Source organism: Acanthochromis polyacanthus, chromosome 9 (assembly GCF_021347895.1).
Source record: "Acanthochromis polyacanthus isolate Apoly-LR-REF ecotype Palm Island chromosome 9, KAUST_Apoly_ChrSc, whole genome shotgun sequence".
Lineage (NCBI taxonomy): Eukaryota > Metazoa > Chordata > Actinopteri > Pomacentridae > Acanthochromis > Acanthochromis polyacanthus.
The window spans coordinates 16,164,360-16,185,526 of record NC_067121.1 but is presented as its reverse complement, the minus strand read 5'-3'; the positions used below and the strand labels follow the sequence as shown (position 1 = coordinate 16,185,526).

General features: G+C 39.5%; 1 protein-coding gene across 24 annotated transcripts in view; it reads left to right on the top strand.

Annotated features, from left to right (window-relative positions):
- The window catches only part of LOC110957580 (receptor-type tyrosine-protein phosphatase F), a 185,782-nt gene that overhangs the window by 44,945 nt on the left and 119,670 nt on the right, over nucleotides 1–21,167 (top strand). The window contains exon 1 of one of the 24 annotated variants that reach the window (XM_051953720.1): nucleotides 8,440–8,763. The exons of the other annotated variants lie outside the window; for them this stretch is intronic. The gene's annotated coding sequence lies outside the window, so the exon portion shown is untranslated. Of the gene's footprint in view, nucleotides 1–8,439; nucleotides 8,764–21,167 lie in introns of those variants that run through there. 24 annotated transcript variants of the gene reach the window in all.

Genomic DNA, 21,167 nt, shown 5'->3' with positions numbered 1-21,167 from the left:
CTAACTTTAAATTATGCTGTGCCTCTTAAAGTCTGATCTGTGATCATGATGGCATGCTGTGTTTACTGGGTAGCAATACCCACCGCGTGACCTGTAGTACAGTTTTGACCTCTGCCTGAAATATTTGATTTCAGGCTGGGAAGCTGGGCTCGCATAAAGGTGCTTCAGTGTACCCAACATGGTGGCCCACTTAATGCCTTGCTGGTGTGACAGACAGCAGGGAGCCCTAATGGAATTTAGTAACTTTAGGAATGCTGATCCCTTTGCCACACCCTGTACGAACCAGTCCATTTAAATTTAGATGTAATATCTTAACTTGTGCTGAAGATGCTTCAGAAAAAAATCCAAACTATAATCGTTTATTTGGCAGTTTGACAGCATTGCAGTCTTCAGGGTCAGCATTAACTGAGATCTGAGTTGGAAGTGAATTCCGTTTTTTCAAAAGGTGTTGCATCTGCTGCTAGTCTAATATTAACAGTAATGATGTTAAAATTAAAGGTGAAGGGATTTTGAAACAGAAATTAAAGAATAAATGCAAGATAAGAAATAGTTTGAAGAATAGATTGCTAATCTCTTATTTTGGATTTTGAGCTCAAGAGAAGTGTGAACATTCCCATTTTATACTGCCAATCACATCCTTGAAGTCATTGAAGTCACTTGGTCCAAGAGGTTTTAGTAAGCCTGGACACAAATATACATACGAAACTAGATGAGCCCCCAGTAGAGGACAGAACCACGCCCATGCATGATACTCTGTATCAATTTTGATCATCCTACGTATATCCCTTCTTGCTTGATCTGCTGACCCGTTACTCCACAAGTGAGCAGGGGACCTTACACTGATCTTCAGTGCCAAGTTTGATTATCCTGACTTCAGCACTTGCAGAGATATCTGACCTGACATACCCACACACCCACATACATACATACATACTTACCCAGCCAGCCAGCCAGCCAGATACCGAAGTGAATGTAGTAACCGCTGACGTTGGTCAGGTGTGGTTAATTATGGAGAAACATATTGTTTTTTTTTTCAAATTTATAATACTTGTACAAGTTTCCCAATTAAAAGATGCAAAACTTCAAATATTAGTAGAAGGATATGCCTGTGGTATGTCTTTATGAGGTATGACTGGATGGCTTACATTTTTTTTAAGCAATGTGAACATCGGACATGATGCACAGGTTTTTAGTTCACACAGGCATTTTCACTTTTTTTGTTACTGCCTCAGCACTGCACTTTAGCATTCCTACATTTAGTAAACCTCCACCATCAAAAGAAAAAATGGCACAAAGAGCTTTGGACATTTTGAGAAAAAAAAAGACAGTTTACCCCTGGAGCACTTAAAGTCAGACCTTTGTCATTATAAGCTTGCTCCTTTAGCCACACGCTCCTTTTTTACAATGATGGAGACTAATGCCTGGAACACAGTTTGCCTGATGTGCCATGTCCCAAAAATCCCAGAGATAAGTAATAGAAGGTGTAACACTTAAAAGGCTAAATGAAGTTGAATTGGAGGAAAGGCAAATGACTGGCTTTCTTCTCCATTAGCCCTCAAATTAATGCACTCATTTTTTTCTCTATAAATTTATGAGGTACTGATGCTATAATAAGAAGTTTTCTGTTGAATATTTAATTTCCTTAATTATTTTGGGATAGTTTCTAGTCAGTTGAAATCCATTTGTTACTGACTGCTATGAATGGTTAATGAGGACAAAAGCAGTGAGATTTTCTGTGTGCTGTGGTAGGCTTAGATTACTGTTTAGCTTTGGTCAGTTATTTAAATTAATATGTATTTTTATGCACTAGATATTCATTTGCATCACAATTATCTCCAAATATATCATTTATTAGCTCTGAAGTATAAAGAATTCAGTATCATCTTTAAGTACCATTACGTCTAGGCAAAGTATGGTTAAATAGATCTTTTATTAAAATTTATAATACAAAGCTTGTGTGGGCATTAACTATTGCTGCAACAAAGCACTTTGAAGAACACATCCTTTGTTTGCTCTCTTCACTGCCCACCAGTAGTTGTTCTAATTGTGGATGCTAAATATTAATTTCATTCAAAACATCATATAATCTGTGTTTCTTTAAGCTGTAGAGTGATGATGTCGCCATTGTTTTTCCATTTTACGCTTTTGGTCAACAGAGGGCCCTTATCTCTCCCCGTCAGTCAAGCCATTGTTGAAGAGAGCAACCCTGCAAATGCAAAATGGCACAAGTGATGGATTACTCTTTCACTTGACAGGCTTTTCATCTGTTGAAACTGTGTGTGTGTGTGTGTGTGTGTGTGTGTGTGTGTGTGTGTGGGGTGTAACTGTTTTGGATGAACTGGAGAATTTTCATTAATGTGCAGTGTATTTTCAGGTTTTTCCTGTGAAAATACTAAAAATCTCAACGTCTGTTGGTGGAATTTTAGTACTATTTGTCACAACATAAAGATATTTTTCTTAGAAATATATATGTATAGATAAAATATGTAACACCCATTAATATTTACCTACATCTGACGCCTCAGTGGGATATATTTTTGATCCCTTACATGTCAGTTTAATCAACTATTAAGCTATTTATTTACATAGCCAAAGCGATAAGCACAGCCCATTATTAATTATTCTTGCAAGAAGCTAGCTCATAATTTGTGGCTTATTTCCTTTTAGCAATGGAAGCAGCCTTCTTCAACACAGGGGATAATTTCATGTCCTTTTCTTTTTACTCCAGCAAAGGGATGTACTCTGGTGCAAAACAAGCTTGGGGAGATTTCCTAATGAGACCTATTAACAATGTTGAAGCCGATTTGAATGCATCCTTTTGTGTCCAACTTGTTTTTCCTGCATGCCAATGGCAAATTATTAGAAAAACTTTTTTTTTTTTTTTACAACACCACAGATTTGTTCTGTGAAAAATTCCTTAAAATGTAAGAAACCCTGCCTCGAATCATACTTTTTGTTTTCAAGTGATTGAGGGCTAGTACATAATGTCAGGTGCATTTTTGGAAAAGATAGCCATTTCAGCATTGCATCCATGATTTGAAATGCTGTTGACACTTTTCACTGTAGCCAGTCAGGGTACTTATTTTCTTGAGTACTAACACCTTATCTGTTGTTTGAGACAGAAATTTATTGAAGAAAAGCATCTGGAAGGCTGTGCTGTCAGAGACAAAGTGTAGCCTTCTCTGGCTGGGAGAGACTGCTCTGTGGGACTTTTATTAGGAGCCTCTCCATGAAAGCTTTTCAGATTTATCAAAGTCTCCTCAGTGTATGGCTTGCACTGAGGCATCTGAGCTACTGTGGACTATTCTTCTATACGTTATACATACCTGTTTGCAAGTTTCATACTTGTTCTGATGATGGTTAATCCACCATATGTGTTCATTTTTTAAAATCTTAATACGAATATGTTCATTAAAATAAAACTGCATCCTAAAACTTGTCAGAAAAAAAGACCTGAAAAAAAATTGGAATTTAAAGTTAATCCCTGGATATATTTTCTTGGTTGCTTGTAGTTTTCTTTAAATTCATAGGTCAAACGATAGGCTTCACTGTAAAAGATACAGTGCAAAAACAAATTGTAGTTTGCAGCAAACAATTTAAAACATGAGCTGGAAAAACATCTCAATACAGAGATATCACTTTGTCCCATAGCCTCACAAAATGGGATGATTGTAGAAACAGCTTGCATCTTTGTGGAGGTGTTGACTATAGCCTGTGAAATGTAACACTGCTGAACAGCTGGTCGCAGCGCATCACAGCATTGCTCTTTCTTCACGCTGACTTTTTGTGCATTGGTGAACGAAGTAGGCTGCTTTTGCTATCACTCTCTCCACCTCCACAGAAACTGCGACATCGTACAATATCCGGGTCGTGTAGCCTTTTAACATACTTGAAGCAATCTGATGAATGAGTTTTTTTTTGTGTGCCAATGCTGAAATGGCTATCTTTTCCAAAAATGCACCTGACTGTAATCTCAGTGGAATGATCATTGATCAAAAAGACAAATAGAGGTCTGAAAATTCAACCAGAGGGAGTGATATTCAGGCAAGGAAAGAAGGAAAATAAGCCATGTGGGCTTGAGTGTAGGAAGTGGATGACATTGAAGGTCACCCACTAAGACACTTTTGGATAAATAGAGCCAACATCCATATAATTGATTTCCAACATACCCTTTGAAGTTACAAAGATGCATTGAGTTCTTTGTCTTGCATGCTGTTCTTGATCCTGCTATATGCCATGTCACCCATTTGGGTTCTCTGCACTCCCTAGGAGCACTGTGCAAAAATTAGGCATGCAAGATGAAACAATATAAATGATGCTATGTCACTTGGGATCTCTATTGCCTCTCACCAACATTATTACCTGCTGTATTGCATATTTCACTTCAAAGCGACTTACCCAAGCCACCCACTTCTTTGCTTTCACTGCCACCCTCGTACCCCCGTACTGAATGCAGCATGCAAGGAAGTCAGTCTCTGGAGAGGTACAGGGAGCACAGGAGGCCAGAGGGGAGAGAGGGGGCACCGTGCTGTAAAGTGCCTCAATGTCGCTTCATTTCCTCATTTTAATTGGGCAATCTAAATGCATCCCCGGTTTGTCAATACCCGCCGGGATCCCAGATAAAAATGATTTGTCTCATCTGGTGGCATGCTCTGCTGTTCCCCTTTGAGAGTGTGCCCCGCCAGTTGTCAGCAACAGAGTGTAATGGAGAACGTTTGCTGTTTTTGATTTTCAACGAGTAGCGGGAGAAAAAAATGCTTTCTATCAGTTCTACCCCTCTTGTCTTAGCCATTTTTGTACTCTGCTTCTGTCTGTAACTAAAAAGTCAATGTAGGTATCTCAACACACACCTCTATGTACATATATAGAGACACAGAGGCACAGGGGCACATGCACAAATTCACATGCTCTACACACATGGACACATATCTGTACAGGCACGTACACATGCCAGCATTCACTGAAGGTCAACACTATGAAGCCAATCTTATCTGTGTTTTTATGTGCTCTGTTTTCTACTGTCCTTGTATTTTTCACACCTCCTGTCGTGGGCACCATCACCTTCCCTCTCAGTGCTGGAGCCAGTGTTATCTCCAGACAGTTCTGAGAAAAAAGAATCAGGGCCTAAAGTGTGTCCTTGGTGTTGGGAGTATTGAGCAAAAGTATGATGTTTAGGCATTCATTTTTATTCATTCTTGTGCCTCAAAGGATGCATTCACTTGTGTTTTAAAGAGGGTCAATTAGATACTCTGTGCAAGTGTTGCACCTTTGTATCCCTTAAATGGTAATTTAGTGGCTTGCATCGAGAAGATTACACATGGTTAGATAGAATTAGATGTGTGCGCTCACATGCTTCCTGCATGGAACTAAGCTATCATTGTATCTCATCTCGTCCTGCATGTCAGAGTGAGGTTGAATGTTGCGTTGATATTTTCATAATAGGCTTAACCCATTTTTGTGAGTTGTAATATGCTCCATGTATGTGATAGAAACACCACTGATTGCAATCTGGAAATAAATTAGCTACCAAACCAATGGCAGTAACCAGGTCTCAGTAAATTGTGAATTCGGCTGGAAATTGTTAACTAACAGACGTTGTCCAGCTGTGCTTTTGAACATGATGACATAGTGCTAGTCTTAAGAGCCCATCAGCAGCAGCACACTGACTTTCACAGCTCAGTGTTTACGACACAGGTCAGCATTTTTTCACTGGCATGCAGCCAGAATTGTGTTTGCCAGTGACCCCTGTGAATGAGGAAGTAAAGCCCATCTATTTGGATTTCTTAAATTTTCCTTTTTAAAAATTTTAGATAGTACACAATATGTTAGATGTAGTTTCGTAGGCTGCAGTCTTTCGAAATACAGTAAATACCACACATTTTTGTGAGGTGATGATCAGTCATTTGTACAGAGCTCTGCTGAACCATATACCAGTAAATGTATTTTCTTTCCTCGAAGCTGAACTTTGTTAAAATGTTTGGCAGACTTGTTAGATGGTGCAGACTGTTATATTAATAAAGCCCAGGGCCAGGGTGATTCATTCCATCCTACAGCAGCCAGCAGAGTATCCCATCTGAAGTTGACTATAGCTACCACTAAAGAGGAGAAAGCATGTGTTCTTCACCTGTGAATAACCCTGGAGCCACAAACATAGGCTTTACACTGGCTCCCAAAACAAAGCCTGAGAATCAGTCATTTCACAAAATCAATTTCACTAGAATCTATTCACTGTGTATTGTTAGCAGACCAGCCTAAATCAAGAAGAGGCCAGCTCCTTCAGATTGAAGAGGTTGTCAACCTTTTCTCAGTCTAATGAAATGAGTGGGGGATGGGTGGTTGTCACAATGTTATAAATTTCCAGACTTGGTAGGGGGTGTTTCCAGCTCCATTCAAGCTCCTGGGGGGGTGGGGCAGAAGATAAGTCCTAAAAGCGCCTGAGCAACAAAACTTCACTCGAGGCAACAGTTTTAATCTTGCATAGGGGGTTACTGCTCAAGTTCCATCTGTGTTCGGAGTTTTACATTGCACTAAAACGAGATTACACTTGAAATGAAATGGCTCATATTGTGCAGATGACACATTGCGCTATATTACTGTAGCTTACAATTAATTTCCTCAGCCACTCTGCTGTTGGGGCTACCAGCCAATAATCTTTACTTCTGCGTTTTACTACAGTGCGATTTCTTCAGAGATTTCATCTCAGATTCATGTGTCATTTGATTTGGCACAAACTGTGTACACCCACAAATATACTTTTCTTCCTCTCCTCAGGGGTGTGTGGGTGTAATAATTATTCTCCAGAAGGTTCCTTTAAACTCTCATGAGCTGGTAAGGAAATTAAAGGTTTCCAAAATGTCCAGATTGGTTGTTTTTTTTTTTTGTGGAGTAGCTTGTAGGAGGTTTTTGCTCATGTGCAGACCTGATATCCCATTTCCTTTCAGTAAGATTATTCCAGCTCATGCAGCCGTAATATATTTATATACTGGGCCATTCAAATTGAATTATTTCTTAATCAGATGACCTACATCCCATTTGTTCCAAACTAGAACGAAAGTTAAAGATAAAACTTTTTTTTTTCTCATGCTGGAGAGTCTGTTTTGTTCACAGATCTGCAGCCTCCAGTAAAATCAGACTGTCTCCTGTTGTTAACAACAAAGACGAATGCAGAATACATTGCATTGTGCCGTTTCCTCTACCAGAGTTTAAGCATGGAAAAAGATTCAGTGTTGCTGCTCTTAGTGGAAACCTTTACAAGTGCTGTGCAGAATCTCTTTTTGAATGTGTTTGTAATTTTTCAAAAGTTACACGACTGGTACTGTGCTGTTCAGGTTAACAGCTCACACAAATGCATTCATTGTCTTACTTTTTCAAAATAAGAGAATACTGACACAGTGTTGGAAATATAATTATTAATAGAACTTGGTGATATGTATGGCCTCATCTAAAAACGTGTATTTGTCTTGGATATGCAACGTCAAAAGTGTCACTAATATATATAAAAAACATCATTATGTGGAGGGCAAAACATTGCTGAAGCATTGCTGGATGAGTCAAGTTACAGTCCACACGATATTATTGGGATAAATGAGCAAACCTCTTCCCAAGGTCCTGAAGCTCTGTGATCTATTAAAGCACTGTTGTCTTGGATGGTGAATCTGAGTGAGCGAGGGAATTTTGGGGGAAGAGAATGGTTGTGCTGACGACGTCTCTCGGTGCAATCCTTTGTCCTTGTAGGACGGAAGAGAAAAACAGCACCAGAGGCTGACTTGGCTGTTCCTCTGAGCTCCGTCATAAATCCGACTGAACATTTCTGAACATCTGTTGTGGACGATTAGCTCCGTGGCTAGCAGAGTTTGACCAGAGGGAGTGAGAACTTGTGTGTTTTTGTATGTGTGTACTTAAAGCCTTTGCAGATTTAAGAATGAGGATTTTTCATATTTATTTCCCCTTTTTTGTATTTCTTTCGATAGAGAGAAGGCCAGTTATTTTTGAAACGGGTTAATCATTTACAAAACACGTTACTGAACATCTACCTGGAAATGTTTCGAGGTCACATTTCTTACCCTTTCAGTTCCAGAAAATAGCATGGCAAATAGGCTTTAAAATGCATGCTGTTTTTTTCTTCTAGATCTAAAAGGGGTCATTTTTTTCAGGTTTATGATCGGGCTGTGTGAGCTTACATTAAGTTACAGTCTCTCTCTGGAACATTTTCAGCAGATAACACATAATGGACCCTTAAAGCTGCAGGACTACATAACCTCACGTGTACTCTTACCTCCAACTTTTTTTCTTCATGCAGGTGAAACGCAAAATTGTCTCTCATTGGTCAAGGTTCAAAAAGGTAAAGCCCTGCAGCCTCCTCCCGTTTCACACTGAAATTTGACACCAGTGACATCACATGGTGGGCTTGGCTTCTCTCGGGCAGTCCCTGAACGCCTGCTCAGTGTGTGAACAAGCTTTGCCTGTGAAGGATCTCTCCTGAAGCAACACTGCTCTATAGCCACAGCTGGAAACCTATTGCTGGAGAGCCAAAAGACAGTTCCTCTGTTTTAATGAAATGCTGCAAATGGAATAATTGAGCAGGAACTGGAGACTACTTTCTCACACAGTTTTTCATAAGGCATCGTTCAGGGATAATCTTTTGTGGATACTGCTGGATTTTCTTTTGTAGGATTTGGATACTCTCACTTTCTGGAATAAGTGGCTCACAATAAAAGGAATAAAAAGGATTTCTTTATAAGTGGACCTACTTGACATGCATTGGTAAGTGTCAATTTCTCACCAAAGAGGAGTTGTAACTGGAGCAAACAGAAGTTATTACTTCTCAGTAGGGAAACACATGGTACACAGGTGCATTTTTTAAAAGTGACTGTCTGAACCTTATTTGTCTAAATATTCTCCACCTTTTATGTGTTTTTTTTTCAAAACCTCAAGATACCTTATAATAAAAGTTACAAAATATGTTGATGTGTTACACTTCAGTGGTCAGGTATTTTCTTACTACTCTTTTGTCCCTTTTACTTTTGTCCTTGCTCACTCTTGCTTGTTAAGCCAAAACAATAGTTTAACCTCGTCTTGGCTTAGCTCTATTGGCTGGCTTTCTGGCAAATTGCCCTGTCTGGTGCAAGCCCTCCCCTACGTATTCAGAGGACATTGAATAGAGAGGCCATAGAATGTCCCTTAGCTACCGCTGCTAAGGTGAGGCACCCTGCCGTTCTACTGCATTAGGCCTACACTGAGGCCAAACAACCTGTTTTTCCAGTTGTCTTTTTCTCCCTGGGCAATCTCGGGGGTAAAGTTTCAGCGTCAAGAATTCCAGTTAGAAGGAGACTTTGAAAGGCTTTGAAATCCCCAATAATTACAGAGAGGAACTTTTGGAAGTCACTAAAGATAATGTTTGGGCCTTGGTTTTACTGTGTGTTTTTCTTGGATGTAATTTAAATTTTTTTGTTTTTTTTTCCTTTACTGTGATTATTAGCTACATCCTTGTTTTTTTTTCAAACTCAACTTGAATGATGACACTTTAATGTGTGCTCTTTTCAGTAAAAAAAAATAGCCAGCTCTAACTTCCCACTTTGACTATAGTTATATCATATATCTTAAATAGCATGTTACAACATAAAACAACACTTGTTTAAGAAATGTTTAGACTGAAGTCTTAATAATAGTCATAATATATGTGGCATTTGTTACGCACTAAGTTTGCTGCTCAATGCAAGGAGTTGATGTCAGTCAGAAAATATTTTTTGCCCTTAGCATGATTGTCTGATTTTGTTGAACTTTTAAAATGACCAGACTTCCCCACACTTTGTCTCACATCAATAGAAACTTTGTGTGTGTGTTTTTTTTTGTTTATTCTTACTTGTTTATTTATTGTGGATGTTTTTCACTTTTCAGTTAATGATTCTAGAGTGTAACCCTCCCTGTACAGGTCACCACTGTTAGGCCTGACTTGGAGTTGTAAACCAGACCTAATTAAAGAATAACTTTGAGGTGAAACTCAAGAAAGATACGACTGCTAAAATGTCCATTCAGCTGCTCGGTAGCAGAAACAAAAAAACAAACCTTGTCAGCCACTGTCAAACAAGGTCAGTCTCTGTCCTCACTGGCTGACCTGTAGGTTGTCCTCCTTCACCCCTACCATTCAGTCCACTGACCCTTCATTCTACTTTTATGACTACACCTCAGTGACTTCATCACCAGTAATGTTCCGGAGAAACATTAAGTCTAGGATGTGACCTGAGGAAATCACTATGGCCATTTGTACCATTGCCTTTTATTAGATTCCCTGACCAAACATGCATGATACCTTTGTTTAAGTGGCTGTCTTGGCTGAAGTCTGTTCTTCTGAATAAATTGCGCTGTGAGGAACAGTCACTCGATCTCCCTCCCCATCGGATTCCTCAAAAGTAATTATGGGCTGAGCGTATGGATTTTTCCATAGAACTTGATTTCTCATCATTGGTGAATTAGGTGATGTGTAATGGTCTGTTAACGCACGATGGATTTGCTTAATCACTCTTGTCCCAGTTGGGACATGAAAGAGGTTGCTTACAATCACAGATCAATGTCCGTGAAGGCGATTGTGTCAGTGGAGCCAGACATTTGTTCATGATGCATACTGTAAGGAGACAGAAATGTGTGAATGTATTTCTGATTTGATCTCAGACTTTCAAATGCCAGCAGAGAAGGTACAATCCCTTGATTGTACATTTATTATATGTCAGAAATTGTTGCCTGCTGTTGTCAAGATCAGAAGTACCTGTATGTACCTGTATGTACATATATATATATATGTGTGTGTGTATATATATATATATATATATATATATACACACACACACAAATATACAAGACCAAACTGTCAGTTCTAGGTTCTGTACTAAATAGCATGCTTGAACAGCTACGTGTTTATGAGTGTGCCAGATACAGCCACCATACAGTGCGTTGTCAATCAGAGGCCACTGCCTGTGTGATGCTTTAGTTGTGCTGATAGTCACTTTCTGGTTTCAGTTGTGACACTTCTTTCTTGCAGACAGTCGTTCATTCATTGTGACAGGTGCTGGGGAGAAGGTTTAGAAAAGGGCGTCTTTAGCAGTAAAATCTCCAGTGTTTTGACAAGAGTGCTTTTCTCAGCTGCCCCAAGCAGAGAGCTTATTTGATATAACTAGGTCTGCGACTATCCTTTGACTTCTACACAAACTTGCTAAACACACAATAAGGTTTTGACATGAGATCACAGTCAAAAAGAAGACAGGTTTATTTTAGGGTAGGTGATGTTATTTTTGTTGCTAGCTAGTGATTAATGGAAATTGTCCTGTAAAAAGCCACTGCATCTGTGGCAAATGAGCTTTAGCTCATCTCTTTAAAGGCCCTGGAAGTTTAAATTGGTGGTATATAAGTGTGAACAAATGTTTACATAGACTGCTCTCTTAATTTTTACTCTGCCCACGAATGCAGCGGAGTTCTGTGACTATCACCGTCTGTCTGTCTGTCTGTCTGTCTGTCTGTCTGTGTCTGTCTGTCTGTTCACCACATTACTCAAAAATGGAATAACAGATTTCGATGAAATTTTCAGGGAAGGTCAGAAATGAAATTGATTAGGTTTTGTCAGTGATGCGACTCATAGTTGGGATCCACGAATTTTTTAAGGATTTCCATATCATTGTGAGACAGCGGCACGGCATCACTGTAACTATGACTACAAATGAACACTACGTCAGCTACCTGCTGATGATCACATGATTGCAATCCTACTACAAATCGACCACTGTGGACCACGAATTATTTCAAGATTTCATTCGTTGGACATCATACACCGACTGAGCAGCCTTGGCAGAGTACTGCGCTCTCTGCGTGCTTTTGTTGTTTATGATGGAATGATTGAAATATGTGCTTTTGTACCAAAAAAAAAAACAAAACAATCATGCTGTTTGTTTTTTCAAAGATTTATTATCTGTCTTGTGGAAATATGATAAAATCTGCAGGGTGAAAAATATACATAAGTGATGCTGATATGTCTCTTGACCTTTTTCACCTCTAGTAGGTGATTTTGGGAACTATCCACAAGCTTCTGGTTATATCTTTGACCACTCTTCTTGAATAGAAGGCCTCCTGGATTGGGGGTTCTTAAGCTGTTTGGCCACAGTGATCAACAGTATGTTTGTTGGAGAGAAGGTGAGGCCTTTAACCCCTTACCACTGATCGTTGCGAATTGACATCATACCACTTGCATTCAGACTGCAGCTGTGATCGCGTACACATCCCCCCAATGCGGGTTTGTGCATATTCAATACGTACCTAGGAACCTTTTGAATGCTCTGATTTCTTATAGGACTGGTCGAACTGGGACCGACATTATTATATATCTGTTATTATTATTTTATGCCTACTCTATGTGATATAGACAAATTAACAATCTCCACCTAATTTAGCATCAGCTTGAAAGAAAAAGTACAAATAATTTTTTTTTATATAGTTGTAATAAAATTCAGGCATCAAGGGGTTAATCCTAAGAATAACAAATCCACTGTCAAGCATGGTGGTGGTAGTATTATGCTCTGGATTTGTTTGCTGCCAGGGAATCTTGTACTAGACTCAAAGAAAATGGAATAATGGAAACTGAGGATTATCTCCACATTCTTCAGGAAAACCTAAGATCATCATTTAAAATGTTGGGTCTCGTTGGGTGTTCTAACAAAGCAATGACCCCAAACACAGATGTGAAAACAAATAACTGGTAAAGAAATAGTTAAATGAGGACAGAAATAAACTTGCAGAGTTTTAGACCACCATTCCCAGAAGTCCGGACTTAAGCTAGAGCTATATGTTTGTGTGTGTGTGTGTGTGTGTGTGTGTGTGTGTGTGTGTGTGTGTGTGTGTGTGTGTGTGTGTGTGTGTGTGTGTGTGTGTGTGTGTGTGTGTGTGTGTGTTGAAAGGCTAATTGTTGATTAGAGAACCCTTGTACAATTATGTTAGCACATGAATTAAAGTGTGAATTTTCATGGAAAACATGAAAATGTCTGGGTGACTCCAAACTTTTGAACGGTAGTGTATTTTAAACATTCTTTTTTAATGTGATAGCAGGAAACATAATAACATTAAATGCTATGTATTAACAGTACATGATAGAAGGCAACCTATCATTCTTAACTAGGCCCCTTCATTAATAGAGATTATATGTATATATACAATAAATATTTTATGTATGTTAAGCATTATTGATAAGCAGCATGTGATAGCAGGGAAGGTGTCTTCACTAACAAGACTACTTTATTAATGATTACTATTACTTAATAAAAAGATGTATCATTTAATAGTATGTATTAACAGCATATAATAGGGAACCTGACTCTCTGTCTCTTTGTGTAAACAATAGCTTTCAGTGATTACCAGTTGCTCATGATATGCAACCAATCTAAAACAGCTGACTGACAGAGTGACTTTGGAAAGAGAGCAAATTGAATCAGAGCCAAAGTAGCCAATTTAATTTATTTTTTTGAAAATTGGTCAGTAGAAATATTGATGATGATAATCAAAAAATGAAAGCTATCAGCTACAGTAGCTGGTTGGGCTGATAACTGGTCTATCCAGTAGACCTATAATAAATCCATGTTAACCTATGTTTCCAACTGTATTAGACAACATACAACATCCCCTTCTGATCTCTTTATGACATGTCAATATTGGCCCACTGATAGTTTTGGCAAACTGTTATGTCACTCGGGCTCTTACAATCGCCTGTCACTACAGATTGTTGTAATTTTGTTGGTTCCAAATAATCCCCCTATGTCTTCATATATACAAAGGAAGCAGATTCTCTTCTACAAGGTCCACCATGTTGATAACTTGTTGTTTATGCAGTGGCCCAGAACAGATAAACCAAACACCGCTTTGTTTTTACATTTAAGTGGCAGCCACCTTAGGTTCTCCTGCTTGCTTGGAAAGGGAGGGCGTTTCAGTTGGTTGCAACCTCATCACTAGAAACCACAAACACTGGTCCTTTTAAAGAGAAGTGAAGTGGATCAGAGTGCTCAGAGCTTCAGTTATATTCAGCTCTTTTCTTTCTTTAAGTCCTTTTCTGCACCCCTTTTTACATTATTTATCCTGTTCTGCATTTTAAATGTATCTTTTATTACCAGTTATAGCTAGCCATCAGAAGTCTGTTTTGTGTTCAGAGCCTTGCACCTTTCATTTTAACTGTGGCTTTGTGCATTACAGGCATGTGTTTCTCAATAGGAACACAAATCTGCTTTGTCAGAGAGGACATTTCCCTCCTTGCACAAAACTCATTTCAATTCTACATCATCCCATTACGCCTCCACATTGATTGAAACAGCCTCCATTTCTAAGGGAAGCTGTTTTTTTGTACTGTGCAATGTATGACAAGACCGAGGTTTATGCTTATACATGCGAACTGTGCAGCAGTGAAAGTGGGAGACATAGTGACCTCGTCAAATGGAAATTCTACCATGCATTTAGCTATTTTCGGACAACTGGAAAAAGCCAGGGATCACTGTTGTTAGTTCTCTGAGGCATAATGCTATCATTAATATTTGCTATATCTTGTACCTGAGATAGTTTCTCTTATTAAAGAAAGGAAAGGTCAAGTGTAGATAATAAAATTGAATCTAGGTAGGTCTGGGTGATAAAAAGATACGCAACAATAAACACTTCAATAATGGCAAAAGGAAGGTGTTTAATAGTTACACTTAAATACATTAGATGGAAACATATAAGCACATTATGAAAATGCAGAGGCCTTTTGAGGGCACACATCCAAAGCTTGCTCCCTGTCTGACTCAACAGCCTACAATATCCTTTGATTATGGAACATGGAAGTTACTCACAGTCAGTGATTTGACTGCAGGTGTTTTGTTTGCTCGCACCACAATAGAGACAGTGTGTAGTATGAAAATTAGTATTGCGAGGTTCACTTTTGGTGACATGTGGCAGAGGGCTTGGTTGATTCCTCCAGGTCTGTGTACTGTGCCTTCACCACTCTCCATGTGGTTTCAGTGCAGGTCTCCAGAGGCCTCGCCTCGCACCCATCTGCTGTGACCAGAGAGGGCTGCCAGTTTCCCTGTCGAGACAGGACATTTTGGTCAAAATCACCGTCTTGTTTGGGAATTGCATCTTTTCACACACTGCGTCCCTCACTATCTCCATCTAGGATCTGATGGGGTCCATTAGGAGGCTAATGTGGGGTCCCTGTCTTGTGACATCCAGTGATTGCCACCCACTCAGAAGCTTGACCTTAGTGTGGTGCTGCAGCTTTGCCTTGGTCACCCTCCATGTGCCTACAGTTACATAACATTTACCAAACAGGCCCAAGAGTTTCTGTAACATTTGTTTATTTTTTGCATACTAATAATGTTCGGACAGTCTAGCTCAAAGTTGATTAGCTTTTTTTTTAACGTTATTAAGGTGAGATTGACTTGTCCCTCGATAAATAAGATGGATAAATTAAAAGTAAAATGGTTAAATTCATTCTTTTTCTCAAGGTCTCAAAGTCATTAAAAATGATCAATAATCATCACCCTCAACTAAAATAAAACATTTTACTATGACACATTTCCCAGCTATTTTTCCTCGTTCCAAATGTGAGCTTGATTTATTTGCGGCTTGGCTCTAAAAGTATTACCATGTGACTGTCTTCTTCCACCAGCACCCTTGTTTGCTCAGCCTCCTAGTTTCTTCAAAAGCCTTGCTTAGGCTCAGCATTTTACTTTGTGACTTTGTCGGCCCTCCTGTCACTTCTAATGGAATAATGAGTCTTCACAATTTTTCTCTGCTTATACACAGACTGGGATGTACACATACTTGTATCTAAGAATACACGGTGTATGTTTTTGGTGGAATGTATTTAACATCATAGCATTTAGCTTTTGATCGTCTTGTGGATTGTCCTCAAACACAGGAAATGACTCCTCCTCTTGCACAACTCTGAGGTCTGCAGCTTGATTTGAAAGATGGATGGAGATTCATTCAGTTTCATTATAATGTCTGACTTATTTATAACTTGCCTGTGCAGCGCCTCTTGGCCCACTGTGGCCCGGTAAGGATGCTGGGGGCTGAGGCGTTGATGAAACATTCCTGTGTCCAGGGGGTATTCTCTGAGGAGAGCACTGCTTGTTTAAGGGAGGGCAGGGGGGTGACAATACAAGAGCCATGGGCAAGGCCACTGAAATCTAATTCCACCAGCCCTGCCTGGTTACAGCATTCCTGTTTCAAAGCTTCCCCCTATCAAAAATCTTGCACTGTAGGGTGTTTGGCTATGTAGTGATGCCACATAACATAACAACATGAATTAAAAGTACATAATGTAGTCTGGTCCCATAAAAGTAGCCTCCATAAAAAAGTGAAATTGCTGTGAAAAAAAAAAGCACCCCTGGAAACCACTTTTATATTTAACTTATGCAGCATTTGGAGTTCCACAGCACCAATCCCAAACCTTTATCTGGATCTCCCCCTTCAGCCTTAGAGATTACTGCTTCACAACCTTGGAGCAGGGATGCCGTCTGCCTGATAATTTGATGGCTAATCCCCTGCCTCTTCCCGACAAATCTCCTCCCTGATAAAGGAGTTGCTTCTACATTAGTAAACATGGGAGACTTGGCTGCCGTGGCTGACAGACAAGAGGACTGGTTGAGAAAAGGGGAAGTAAATGGGTAACCAGTTGCTATTTTTATGCTTCATTGAAAAGCCCCTTTGTATCTCATGCTGGGGGATTCAATTTAGGTTGAACATTTTAACCAAGGAAATGACTTTAAACTTGCCGGTAAGCTAATCTAATTATATGTATGAGCTCAATAATTCATAGTACATGTTTGCACTTGTTGTCAAAACATGAAAAAATCCCCCTGGCTCAGTATCTCTTGAGGTTCTTGTGGTTTTAATGGTTTGATGGTGAGCTGTCAGTGTTTCAAAGTTTAGGGCTTTATAGAGATATTCCGTCCACTCCATTGTTGATGCACATTCATTAGCCTTTTGACCTGAATATGTTATTCTAATGATTACTGTGCTACTGTCATGGTGAGACACGATAGCTCACTTAAAAGGAATTCAATTCCTCACATCTTCATAGGCTCACACTGAGCTGTATGGACTGACTATGTGACCAGACATTAGTAGACTGCAGGCCATAGTCCTATTAAGGGTTTTATCAGGTGTTAGTCTGGTCTTCCACATGATTTCTGTTTCCTGACTGGCTGCTCACCTCCTGTGATGGTGCATCAACAAAACGCAAAGCCTGAGAATCAAAACTGACGCCATCAGCCCAAACATGTTCAACTATATTTAACAGGACCTGGCAAGATAGCATTTAACCAGTCTGTGGAATGACTGCAGCTTGATGACTGCAACATTGGCTGTGATGGCTTTTCATTTGTTGACCTGACAGAGGCACTTTAGGCGTCAGGGTAGATCTGGTGGGTTGAGTGACAGGCCCTGTCCCTGCATGTCTTCCTGTATGTTGAATGGCCTGGTGTTCAGTCTAATCATTGTCAGAGAGTGAGATGACATGTCAGGAAGAATTTGGTGAGATCTCTGTTTTCAGCACATTGCAAACCAGTCAAACATCACAACTATATAAATGGACGAAAGTGAAGGCTCCAAGTCGCACAATTGTGCTTTTGCTTTTTGCAACTTTGAAAACATTACACTTTTGCCTCGTCCACACCTCTTTTGAGCTGCATATATAATAGCGGGTCAAAAGTGAAACTTTCCTGTGTCAAAACCTAGCACTAGCTCTGCTGTTTATGTGAATATGTAATGTCTGAAGTGCCCTTTTTTTATAATTTACAGTTTTTTTTCTATGAATGGAAGTAATTCATTTTCCAAAGAAAAATTAATTATTGGCATCTTCACCAATAATTCTACTCTGATTGAACTTATGTAAGATCTGAATCCCTGTTTGCTTGATTGGCTATATTAATGTTTTAACTGAATCTCTGGAGAAGCCCTTGTCTACACACACACACACCTATGAATCCTATGAATCCCAGTCAAAGTAGAATTTCTCTAACTGGATGTGTCGACAAGATCAGTGTGTGAAAGCACACTGTGTGCATGTCCTGTTAGTGAAGCTACAGAGCAGTGACTCTGCACTGGTGGTAATTGATAGTCTAGAAGCTGTATCAGCTGCAGGTAAATCCTATCTCTGTGTAAGAGGGTGGGGCAGGAGAGAGAGTATAAATAAGTCTTCCAAGGACCAAGGATTTCACTATAACTAGAGGGAAAAGGTGTTGGTAGGAGAAATATTTCACATTATCCCTCACAGTTAAAATTTCTTAAATACAGCACCGGCTCAAATGTACATTTAGACTGGATTTTCTTCAGTGAAACATGAAATAAAGTGCAGGGACTTAGGTGTGGCTTTTCCCCATTGTGAAATGCTTCCATCAGACTGACAGTATAAAATTCGGTTCCATGCTTTGCCCGGGGAGATGTAATGTAGAGGGAAAGCAAGATAGAACAGGAACAGAGAGGAGGCCAGAGAGATTGGTCCCAGAGAGAGATTCATAGATAGTAATGAGGACGTTGGTGAAGTGCAGGTCATCGTGTTGTGGCTCTGGCCTGTCAGTATAATGGACCTTGCTAGTCAGCTGGCAATCGATTGTACTGCTCACGACCTCATCCGCCTGTTGTTCTTCACTCTTCCTGTCTGTCAACCTGCCACCCAGAGATGGAGGACGAAGCAGAATCTTCTCCCAGACGACAGATACAGTGTCCAGATACTTTCTCATTACCTGAGAGGTGGCCTGGGGTGAGGTGTGAAGGAAGCCAGGTCTGACTCCATTTTCCAGCTAATATAGCCTGAAGAGAAAGCCCCATAACATCCTCATTAACTGCTCTTCATTTTTGCCTTGTAACCACCAGTCCAAGTCATTGTTTAATAATATAATTATTTTTTATTAGTAATTATTTTATAACAATCATTGTTTTGTTGGCTTATTGCTACAGCTAATTATATGTGCTTATTAATGATGATCATATTTTTTAAATACAAATACAATGTCAGATAGAAGTGAAAAATGGCAACATTTCTCAGTATCATTCGAAAAGGCATTTTAAGCCATTGATCATTATAGTTTACATTAATAACTAGCCAATCGTCAAATTTGTGTGTTTGAAAATAATCTGTCCATTTTAGCAGATAAATTGTAGTTCAGTTCTAGTAAATTTATACAGAACAGAAATACCGGTACAAAAAAGATCAGATTTCTCCCGATTACTTTTCAAGCATGAAGAACTTTGGGTGAATCATGTGGCTCATATTGCATGGGACAAAGTATTGGATTAGACACTAATTAAGGACAACCATGCCTGGTTGGTTTAGAGTCCATATCTGTGCAACTTACTGCTCCATAGCACAGTCATAGTTTTTGTAGTGCTGCTCTTGTTTGATGAGCATGGTCTATGCTGAGAGTCCCTGCTTCTCTTGCCCTTTAACAACTGGCCCCTGCCTATTCCACACTCATCTCTTTTACATTTTAAATCCTCAGGCCTCCAGAGAGTGATGGGGATATAAGGTTCCATCTGCTCCAACAGGCTTGCTCATGGCTCAGACAGATAGAAAGGGATGGTCAGGGAGAGAGAGAGAGACGAGGAAGCCTGGGGACGGAGAGAAACACAGACTGACAGAAAGACAGAATGGCTTATTAGAATCTGCCTCTTTTCACTAGTTAGACAGGGGCTAAAAGGATAGCCGTCTGGAATAGAAGGCAGGGCATGAGTTGGATTAGGACCTTGGGGATCTTCTTTATTTCCACATTTGTGTAGCAACCAACCCATGTTAAATCTGTTAGGTCTTAACTGTTTCAGAAATCAGTAGTCAGTAAGCATTTCTTTGTGTAACACATGGAATTTCTGTTTCATGGTAGATCTCAGAAAAGCATATGTTTGTGTGCCTTTTAGATTTATCCAAACACATTTCTCATTAGGGGGTCATTCTTTATAAAAACAACCTTATGCTGTGCCACAGACACCATAAGGTACAATGTTTGTGTTTCCCACCACAAATGCCTGATTATATAGGAGGTGCTTTTCTCAGCCTTCTCTGACTTAGTCTAGCTCTTCCCTGTGTCAACATTAGGTTTATTGTTCTGTACCTCAGACCGCAGAGAATTGTTTCCCCTGTGACTTTTACATGCTCTGTTGTAGGGTGAACTAATACTGTTTCTTCTGTGTGTTTTAACTCTGACTGAGCACAGGCTCATCCAGTATGGTACAACAAACCTTGAACATTGTGTGTCATAAAGTGAAGGCAGTCTACAGCTGCATGCCCTCACCTCTGTTAGTGTTTTATTTATTTTTTGCCAGGACACATTTCGGCTAGCATATCAGTTCCTCAGTAGTAGACTTGTATAAACTAATGTAGTGAGATCTGCTTTCAAGATTGCATTTGGAGAAGTGCAGGCCATCAACCCAGTGTCTGTCAGTGAAAGAGTGACCACTTATTGGATTAATGGCCAGCGGCAGCCATCTGACTGATCCATTCACAGCTAATATTTGGTTTTACTAGAATGGTGTCTGTAGAAATGTAAAGATGTGTGTCTGGTTGTGCAGTACAGATGTACTCCTGAATAATACTGAACAAAACACTTGACAAATCATGACGAAAAATTCTAAAAACCCGCATTATTTTTTGAAATAAGACATAAAAACAGGAGGGAAAGAATAAGAAATGGTCTGCCCGGCTCCATCTATCGCAACCTTACCAAGTATTATGTCAAACAGTTACCAGAGTTGCTCCGTCACTGAGCATAGAGGCTGCAGCTTCTTTGTCATGTCAGCCTCTGGAGGGTCCACGCTGGCCAAAGAACTTTACTCCCAGCCTTTTACAGTTACTAATCTGGCATGACACCAAGCTGATTTACAATACACCCTACCCTAAGCATTGACTGACTAGAGGTAATTGATTTAGAACAGTGGAGACATCTGCTGAATAGTATGAAGCTCCCAAAAGCCCCACTCATATACAAAGTTTGGTCCAATATTCTCACCTCAGTATCACTTGTAAAAAAGAAATATTCTTCAAAATTAAGGCAAAGGAAAACAGAAAGCATTATGTTTATACAATGTTTTCAGTTTTTATTGTATTCTGCACTACCCAGTAGTTTTATAAAGCCTAATTTTCATAATATTTCCTCTCTGACTGGTTGCTC